This window comes from Rana temporaria, chromosome 13 (assembly GCF_905171775.1).
Source record: "Rana temporaria chromosome 13, aRanTem1.1, whole genome shotgun sequence".
In the NCBI taxonomy this organism is placed as follows: domain Eukaryota; kingdom Metazoa; phylum Chordata; class Amphibia; order Anura; family Ranidae; genus Rana; species Rana temporaria.
In genome coordinates this window covers 14,580,100-14,590,088 of record NC_053501.1, presented here as the reverse complement: position 1 = coordinate 14,590,088, position 9,989 = coordinate 14,580,100, and positions in this window count along the sequence as shown.

Sequence of the window (9,989 nt, the reverse complement as noted above, 5' to 3'; positions counted from 1 at the left end):
GGGTGAACCTCCACTTTAAAGCAGAGGTTCACCCTAAATATTAAAGCGGAGTTCCACCTAAAAATGGAACTTCCGCTTAACCCACTCTTCGCCCCCTTACATGCCACATTTGGCAGGTAATTTTTAGGGAATCTTAGGGTTTTGTACCGGAAGCTGGGGGTCAGTCTGTACTGAAGGGTCTACTGGGGGGGTTTATTGGGGAGGTCTGTCTGTGCTAAGGGGGTCTATGCTGGGGGGAGGGCTGTACTGTGTGTGGTCAGTCTGTGCTGGGAAATTCAGTGAGTGCTAGGGAAGTCAGTCTGTGCTGAGGGGGGTTCAGTCTATTCTTAGGGTTTTGTACTGCAGGTGGGGGGGGGGGGGCAGTCTGTGCTAAGGGGTCTATGCTGGGAGGAGGGGGAGGGCTGTACTGGGGGGGTCAGTCTGTGCTGGGAAATTCAGTGAGTCCTAGGGAAGGCAGTCTGTGCTTAGGGGGTCAATCTATTCTTAGGGCTCTGTAGTTAAAGGGGGGTCAAATCTTTACTAAAGGGTCTAGGGGGGCAAGTCTGTGCTGAGGGGTCTATTCGGTGGGGGGATCAGTCTATGATAAAGGGCCAGCCTGTGCCGAGGGGTCAGTATGCACTGGGGATGTTGGTCTGAGGGGTCTGTGCTGGCCTGGGAGGGTCAGTTTGTGCTAAGGGGTCTGTGCTGGGGGATCTGTACTAAGGGGTCTGTACGGGGGGGTCCATTAATAAGTAGGGGGCAATGTAAGAGAACTGCTGTGACACGTCGGGCGCACATGTGCAACGCGACCTCAGATTGCCATATGCGCCAATGCGCATGGGCGAAGGAATGCGCGCACCTGTGGCAGCACGTCGACAGTCCCAATTGGCGCAGACGGCTTATTTTAAAGGGTGCCCTGACTCCTGCTCAATGCTGACTGGTAGGGATGAGCTCTGGCGTGTTCGCACAGACCACGTGCAGAGCCCGCCAGGAAGTCTGCACGGCGCTTATCACAGGCAGGGAGACATTGTCCTGATGCTCGGCTGCAGAGATCGGGAAATTTCTCCCTGCCTGTGGTTAGCGCAGCGCCGTGCAGACTTCCTGGCGGGCTCTGCATGTGGACTGTGCGAGCACGGCGGAGCTCATCCCTACTGACTGTTTCCTGATGCCCTGCTTGAATACTGCTTGTTCTCTGTTGCTGACCTGGCTTTCCACTGACCTGGCTTTGGACTCTGTTTATACTATTGATTATTAATGCCTGACCTTGCTGCTGTCCGGTGTCCTGGTACCCTGCTGCCAGCTCGCTGCTGACCCCTGCTATCCTATTGACCTTGCTTCTGTTCCCTGTCTGGCTTTACGCTATTCCGAGTGCCTGTGCTGAGTGCGCCTCATCCCAGCTCCATTGGACCCAGTGTGCTTTTGTCTCCAGACTACGGGAAGTCCCGGCAAGCCACGTATCCTGAACCTGCAAGCCTGGTGGAGTTCCCCTTTAACCTCAGCTGATCTATCCAACATCATCCCAGTTCCCAACCTGATGTTCTGCCTGAACCGCTGAGTCTACAACTCCTGCCACAAGCTCTGCAATCTACATCTACAGGCACTCACGTTCCACACCTCCCAACATTTTGAGATGGGAATGAGGGACACCTACTAGCAAACATATATAGGAAAAAAACACGCCCCCTGCCACAGCCGCTTAACCTCCCTGGCGGTATGATTCTGTCTGGAATTACGTACCAAAAGCGGTACAATTATTTGCAAGGAAATTTATACTGTAGGCCTGCAATTCTTAGGAATAACTCACATAAATCTGACCAAACAAGAATCTAGTAGGCATCCCGGGTATGACATGTTTTTTTAAAACAAAATTATAAATTATAATATAATAAATAATTATAAATAATTATAACAAATAATAATATAATTCTAATAAAAATTAGTCAATAATGTAATCAAATCAAAATCACTGAAATTTGCTCAGTTGCAGAATTGTCGCTGTCATAATTTTTTTTTTTTTATGACGAATTTCCCCACAAATCGCTATCGCACAATTCTGCAAGTGATTATAATTTATTATCGCTGTTTTCTAGCTGATCTAAAACCATTTTTGACATAAAGGGATACTTTTGGTTGCTATGGACAATCTACAGTTTGCAGGGAGAAAAAAAGGTTTGTATTATATAAAAGTACATGTAGGACACTGGGCAGACCACTAGGGACAAGGGGGGGTGTGTATTTTTTACATACAGTACTGTAATCTATAAGATTACAGTATACTGTATGTAAGGTGTTTGTTTACTTTTTTGAATTTGGCGCCGATCTCCGCTCCCGTGTGTCGTAACGTCGCAGGGAACGGAGATCGGCGGCACAGGAGGACGCTGTGTGAATCGAGCGAGGTCCCGCTCGCTCACACAGCGCGGTGGCATCGCTGGATCCAGGACAAGGTAAGCCAGCGCACGCTCCAGGCTCTGCATATCTACCCCGAGCGTGACTCGGGGTTACCGATTATAGCAGAAAAAACTCACCCCGAGTCACGCTTGGGGATACCGCCAGGGGGGTTAAAGGAAAATTAACCCCCAAAAAAGGTTAATTAAATTCACAAGGGCTTTTTTTTTTTTTTACCACTACTATTCCTTTATATTGGCTTTTAAAATTTAGAAAATGCAGCCATTTAGAAATTGGATAAAAGGTTTAGCACTGGGAAACACTTTCTGAAAGATAAATGTGTATTTTATATACAACTATATTGATCAGACCGAAATGAGGGACAAACAAGGAAGAATAAGGGACAGAGGGACATTGCTCCAAATCAGGGACAATCCCTCGAAATCAGGGACATATGGGAGCTTTGATGTTCCTCCTGTCCCTTGGCACCATCTGTTCCACTCTCAGTGGGGCCTGGGATGGAGATACAAGAGAGGCCGACCTCGTCATTTCATTTTCCTACCAGGTACGTGACATTTACTCTCCCAAACTGGTATTTCTTTAGGTATCATCAGTTGAGGCACGCATTTGTTTCACAATTCGGCTCATCTCCTGGTGACTCAGAGCCCTCTTCCTTTCTTCTAGTTAAACCGCTTTCTGAAATGTATAAAGAAGTGTTCCCCAGCCAGCCCCCCTCCTCCCCAAATTGTACAATGAAGGGGGAAATGGGAGGTAGATATCCCTGACTTACAGGGGGACGTACAGCACTACGACGAGCCGAGAAAATGAAGTTCAATGCTTCCGAGCATGCGTCGAATTGTTTGCGCGTCGGAATTGCTACAGACGATCGGATTTTCCGATAGGAATTTTTTACGTCGGAAAATTTGAGAGCCAGCTCTCAATCTTTTGCTGGTGGAAAAAATGTTGAAAGAATGTATATTGCTCCTCTCCACAACAAACCAGCGTTCCACCACACAAGACCTCCCCAACAAACCAGCGCTTCACCACCTGTGACCTCCACAACAAACCAGCGCTCCACCACGTGTGACCTCCACAACAAACCAGCGCTCCACCACGTGTGACCTCCACAACAAACCAGTGCTCCACCATGCGTGACCTCCACAACAAACCAGCGCTCCACCACCTGTGACCTCCCCAACAAACCAGTGCTCCACCACCTGTGACCTCCCCAACAAACCAGCGCTCCACCACATGTGACCTCCCCAACAAACCAGCGCTCCACCACGTGTGACCTCCCCAACAAACCAGCGCTCCACCACGTGTGACCTCCGAAACAAACCAGCGCTCCACCACGTGTGACCTCCCCAACAAACCAGCGCTTCACCACGTGTGACCTCCCCAACAAACCAGTGCTCCACCACCTGTGACCTCCACAACAAACCAGCGCTCCACCACCTGTGACCTCCCCAACAAACCAGCGCTTCACCACGTGTGACCTCCCCAACAAACCAGTGCTCCACCACCTGTGACCTCCCCAACAAACCAGCGCTCCACCACATGTGACCTCCCCAACAAACCAGAGCTCCACCACGTGTGACCTCCGAAACAAACCAGCGCTCCACCACGTGTGACCTCCCCAACAAACCAGCGCTTCACCACGTGTGACCTCCGCAACAAACCAGCGTTCCACCACGTGTGACCTCCGCAACAAACCAGCGCTCCACCACGTGTGACCTCCCCAACAAACCAGCGCTCCACCACCTGTGACCTCCACAACAAACCAGCGCTCCACCACATGTGACCTCCACAACAAACCATGGCTCTACCACCTGTGACCTCCCCAACAAACCAGCGCTTCACCACATGTGACCTCCACAACAAACCAGCGCTCCACCACCTGTGACCTCCGCAACAAACCAGCGCTCCACTACGTGTGACCTCCCCAACAAACCAGCGCTTCACCACGCGTGATCTCCCCAACAAACCAGCGCTTCACCACGTGTGACCTCCACAACAAACCAGCGCTCCACCACCTGTGACCTCCGCAACAAACCAGCGCTCCACCACGTGTGACCTCCGCAGCAAACCAGCGCTTCACCACGTGTGACCTCCCCAACAAACCAGTGCACCACCACCTGTGACCTCCCCAACAAACCAGCGCTCCACCACCTGTGACCTCCCCAACAAACCAGCGCTTCACCACGTGTGACCTCCCCAACAAACCAGTGCTCCACCATGCGTGACCTCCCCAACAAACCAGTGCTCCACCACCTGTGACCTCCCCAACAAACCAGCGCTCCACCACCTGTGACCTCCCCAACAAACCAGTGCTCCACCACGTGTGACCTCCACAACAAACCAGCGCTCCACTACGTGTGACCTCCCCAACAAACCAGCGCTCCACCACGTGTAACCTCCACAACAAACCAGCGCTTCACCACGTGTGACCCCCCCCCCAACAAACCAGTGCTCCACCACGTGTGACCTCCCCAACAAACCAGCGCTCCACCACGTGTGACCTCCCAAACAAACCAGCACTCCACCACGTGTGACCTCCCCAACAAACCAGCGCTCCACCACGTGTGACCTCCACAACTAACCAGCGCTCCACCACGTGTGACCTCCTCAACAAACCAGCGCTCCACCACGTGTGACCTCCCCAACAAACCAGTGCTCCACCACATGTGACCTCCGCAACAAGCCAGCGCTCCACCACCTGTGACCTCCCCAACAAACCAGCGCTCCACCACGTGTGACCTCCCCAACAAACCAGTGCTCCACCATGCGTGACCTCCCCAACAAACCAGCGCTCCACCACGTGTGACCTCCGCAGCAAACCAGCGCTTCACCACGTGTGACCTCCCCAACAAACTAGTGCACCACCACCTGTGACCTCCCCAACAAACCAGCGCTCCACCACCTGTGACCTCCCCAACAAACCAGCGCTTCACCACGTGTGACCTCCCCAACAAACCAGTGCTCCACCACCTGTGACCTCCCCAACAAACCAGCGCTCCACCACCTGTGACCTCCCCAACAAACCAGCGCTTCACCACGTGTGACCTCCCCAACAAACCAGTGCTCCACCACATGTGACTTCCGCAACAAACCAGCGTTCCACCACCTGTGACCTCCCCAACAAACCAGCGCTCCACCACGTGTGACCTCCCCAACAAACCAGCGCTCCACCACCTGTGACCTCCCCAACAAACCAGCGCTCCACCACGTGTGACCTCCCCAACAAACCAGTGCTCCACCATGCGTGACCTCCCCAACAAACCAGTGCTCCACCACCTGTGACCTCCCCAACAAACCAGCGCTTCACCATGTGTGACCTCCCCAACAAACCAGCGCTCCACCACGTGTGACCTCCCCAACAAACCAGCGCTCCACCGCGTGTGACCTATGCAACAAACCAGCGCTCCACCACGTGTGACCTCCACAACAAACCAGCGTTCCACCACGTGTGACCTATGCAACAAACCAGCGCTCCACCACCTGTGACCTCCCCAACAAACCAGCGCTTCACCACGTGTGACCTCCCCAACAAACCAGTGCTCCACCACCTGTGACCTCCCCAACAAACCAGCGCTCCACCACTTGTGACCTCCCCAACAAACCAGCGCTTCACCACGTGTGACCTCCCCAACAAACCAGTGCTCCACCACATGTGACCTCCGCAACAAACCAGCGTTCCACCACCTGTGACCTCCCCAACAAACCAGCGCTCCACCACGTGTGACCTCCCCAACAAACCAGCGCTCCACCACCTGTGACCTCCCCAACAAACCAGCGCTCCACCACGTGTGACCTCCCCAACAAACCAGTGCTCCACCATGCGTGACCTCCCCAACAAACCAGTGCTCCACCACCTGTGACCTCCCCAACAAACCAGCGCTTCACCACGTGTGACCTCCCCAACAAACCAGTGCTCCACCACATGTGACTTCCGCAACAAACCAGCGTTCCACCACCTGTGACCTCCCCAACAAACCAGCGCTCCACCACGTGTGACCTCCCCAACAAACCAGCGCTCCACCACCTGTGACCTCCCCAACAAACCAGCGCTTCACCATGTGTGACCTCCCCAACAAACCAGCGCTCCACCACGTGTGAACTTCCCAACAAACCAGCGCTCCACCGCGTGTGACCTATGCAACAAACCAGCGCTCCACCACGTGTGACCTCCGCAACAAACCAGCGTTCCACCACGTGTGACCTATGCAACAAACCAGCGCTCCACCACGTGTGACCTCTGCAACAAGCCAGCGCTCATCCATCGAGAACGCGGTGACGTACAACACTATGACGAGCCGAGAAAATGAAGTTCAATGCTTCCGAGCATGCGTCGAATTGTTTGCGCGTCGGAATTGCTACAGACGATCGGTTTTTTCCGATAGGAATTTTTTAAGTTGGAAAATTTGAGAACCAGCTCTCAATCTTTTGCTGGTGAAAATTCCGATGGAGCATACACACGGTCGGAATTTCCGTTCAAAAGCTCACATCGGACTTTTGCTGGGGCAATTTCCGATCATGTGTACGGGGCATAAGACTTTGTTTTCCACTGTTCTGAGCCATACAATCTTTGATCGAAGCAGGCTTATCGCTGAAACTAGTCTGCTGCTGACTGTACTCACTGTGAAGGCTTTACAATAAATACGCTTTGATGTTATGGAGTTGCCGGCTGCTTCTTTTTCTTGATGACCGAACATCCAAACACTTCTCCAATAGTAATATTCTCCCACCAAGTGCCAAAAAAATGAATAAACGACAGGATGATCGTGCAATACTGTTTAACCCCTTCAGCCCTGAAAGGATTTACCCCCGTCCTAACCAGAGCATTTTTTGTGATTCGGCACTGCGTCACTTCAGCTGACAATTGCATGGTCGTGCGACGTTGTACCCAAACTAAATTGACACACTTTTTTTTCCCATGAATAGAGCTTTCTTTTGGTGGTATTTGATCACCTCCAGTACAGTGGAACCTCAGATTGCGAGCAATGAGGTTAACGAGCGCGGTTACGAGTGTTTCGCAATATGAGCACTGTATTTTAAAAAAACCTGACTCGGTTTGCGAGCGCTGTCTCGCAAAACGAGCAGGATTCAAGTCTAAGCGGTGTGCAATACCGCGTTTGGCCTGAGGTGGGGTGGCGCCGAAGCCGAGCAGAGCTGAACGGCGCCGTTTGGAGCCATTTGAAAATGCTCAGAAAATCGCAGAAATACTAATTTTCCGAGGTTTTACGAGCAGGGCCGGCCTTTGGGGTGTGCGAGCTGTGCGGCCGCACAGGGCGCCATGGGCAACAGGGGCGCCGTGCGGCCATCACAGATTGCAAAATGTGAGTCGCAGTCAAGGAAAGCCAGAAAACGATTGGCTATTCTCGGGCAGACGGCGCATGCGCAGTGGCGTCTAAGCGCCGGGCGGTGCCATTTTTAAATGCAAAGCCGCAGCGTCCACCAAAAGGTAAGTCAGTTTAGGTGACCAGGGGGCAAGGGGTGAAGATGGGGGGGCGCCACAGGATTAGCTCGCACAGGGCGCCTGAACACCTAAGGCCGGCCCTGTTTACGAGTTCAGCCAAGGTGTCCTTGACCCTTTACGAGTGCTTACGAGGCTCTCCGGCGCTCCCCCGCCTCTGGCTGTATGCGGTATTGCATGCCATTGAAATCAATGCGGAACAAATTATTTTCGTTTCCATTGACTTCAATGGGGAAACTCGCTTTGATATGCGAGTACTTTGGATTATGAGCATTCTCCTGGAACGGATTATGCTGGTAATCCGAGGTTCCACTGCATTTAGAAGTCCGTGTGACTGTTTTGATGTTTAATTTTAAAAGCAGCGGTGTTCGGTCACATCAGCAAAACTGGGAGATCAGAACGCTTGCCGCTGCTTTTAACATTCAACATCAAAACAATTTCACGAACCTCCAAATACTGTATTTCACTATGTAAGCTGAGTTTACTGTTAAAAATAAGTGTGAAAAGTATGGCCCAGATTCTCGTAGATGGGCGTAAAACTCCGCGGGCGTAACGTATCTCATTTACGTAACGTATCTCATTTACGTTACACCGCCACAAGTTTTACAGTCAAGTGCTTTATTCACAAAGAACTTGCCTGTAAAGTTGCGGCGGCGTAGCGTAAATCACCCGGCGCAAGCCCGCCTAATTCAAATTAGCCGGGTAGGGGGCGTGGAGCATTTAAATTAAGCGCGTTCCCGCGCCGAACGTACTGCGCATGCGCCGTCCGGAAAAGATCCCAGGGTGCATTGCTCCAAATGACGTCGCAAGGACGTCATTGGTTTCGACGTGAACGTAAATGGCGTCCAGCCCCATTCACGGACGACTTACGCAAACGACGTAAATTTATAAATTTTGACGAGGGAACGACGGCCATACTTAACATTGGTTGTCCCTCATATAGCAGGGGCAACTTTACGCCGGAAAAACCTATCGTAAACGTCGTAACTTCACTGCGTCGACCGCGCGTTTGTTCGGGAATTCGCGTATCTAGCTAATTTGCATACTCGACGGGGAAAACGACGGAGGCGACACCTAGCGGCAAAAAAAAAAAATTGCATTTAAGATCTGACAGCGTAAGAGCCTTACGCCTGTCGGATCTAATGGATATCTATGCGTAACTGATTCTAAGAATCAGTCGCAAAGATACGACGGCCCAGATTAGGACTTACGACGGCGTACATGGCGTTGCTCCGTCGTAAGCCCTTTGAGAATCTGGGCCTAAGACTCCGGTGTTCCGTCAGATTAGGCGACCGGTCAGAAATGGTAACGGAAGTGAGGATTCGTCACTGCCATCTTGCTACACCCCGCACTCCTCCACAGTAAGGATACACTGAGAAGGGGGAAAGCGGACATCTTGTTACACCCACCAGAGTCTTGCATTGCACAGTCATTTTTAACAGGAAACAGAGCTTATATGGTGAAATACGGTATTTAGAAATCCCTCGGACTGTTTACATGTTGAATTATAAAAGCAGAGGTGTTCTGTCACATTACCAAACCGGAGAGATTAGCAGGTTTGCCGCTGCTTTTAAAATTCAACATCAAAACAGCCCGTCTTATTTCTAAATACTCTATTTAAACTTATATGCTCTGATAACTGTTTAAAATAACAGTAAAATGCAAAACTCCGGTGGGTGTAACAAGATGTCTGCTCGCCCTCTTCTCTTTGTATCATTACAGAGGAATAGTGCCGGGTGTAGCAAGATGGCGGCGACAGAACGTCACTTCCGTTACCAATTCTAATGGGTCGCCAAATCTGACAGTGTTTCATTCGATTAGGCGACCTGTCAAAGTGTAACGAAAGTGATGTTTCGTCACCGCCATCTTGCTACACCCCGCACTCCTCCATAGTAAGGATACACTGAGAAGGGGGTAAGCGGACATCTTGCTACACCCACTGGAGTTTTGCGTTATACATGTTTTTTTAACAGTAAACTGAGTTTATATAGTGAAATACAGGTCTTACGACCCTGTGTATATGTTTATATGTTGAATTTTAAAAGCAGCAGTGTTCTGTCGAATTGACAAACCTGTAAGATCAGCATGCTTGCCGCAGCTTTTAAAATTCAACATCTAAACAGTCAGAAGGACTTGCAAATACTGCATTTCA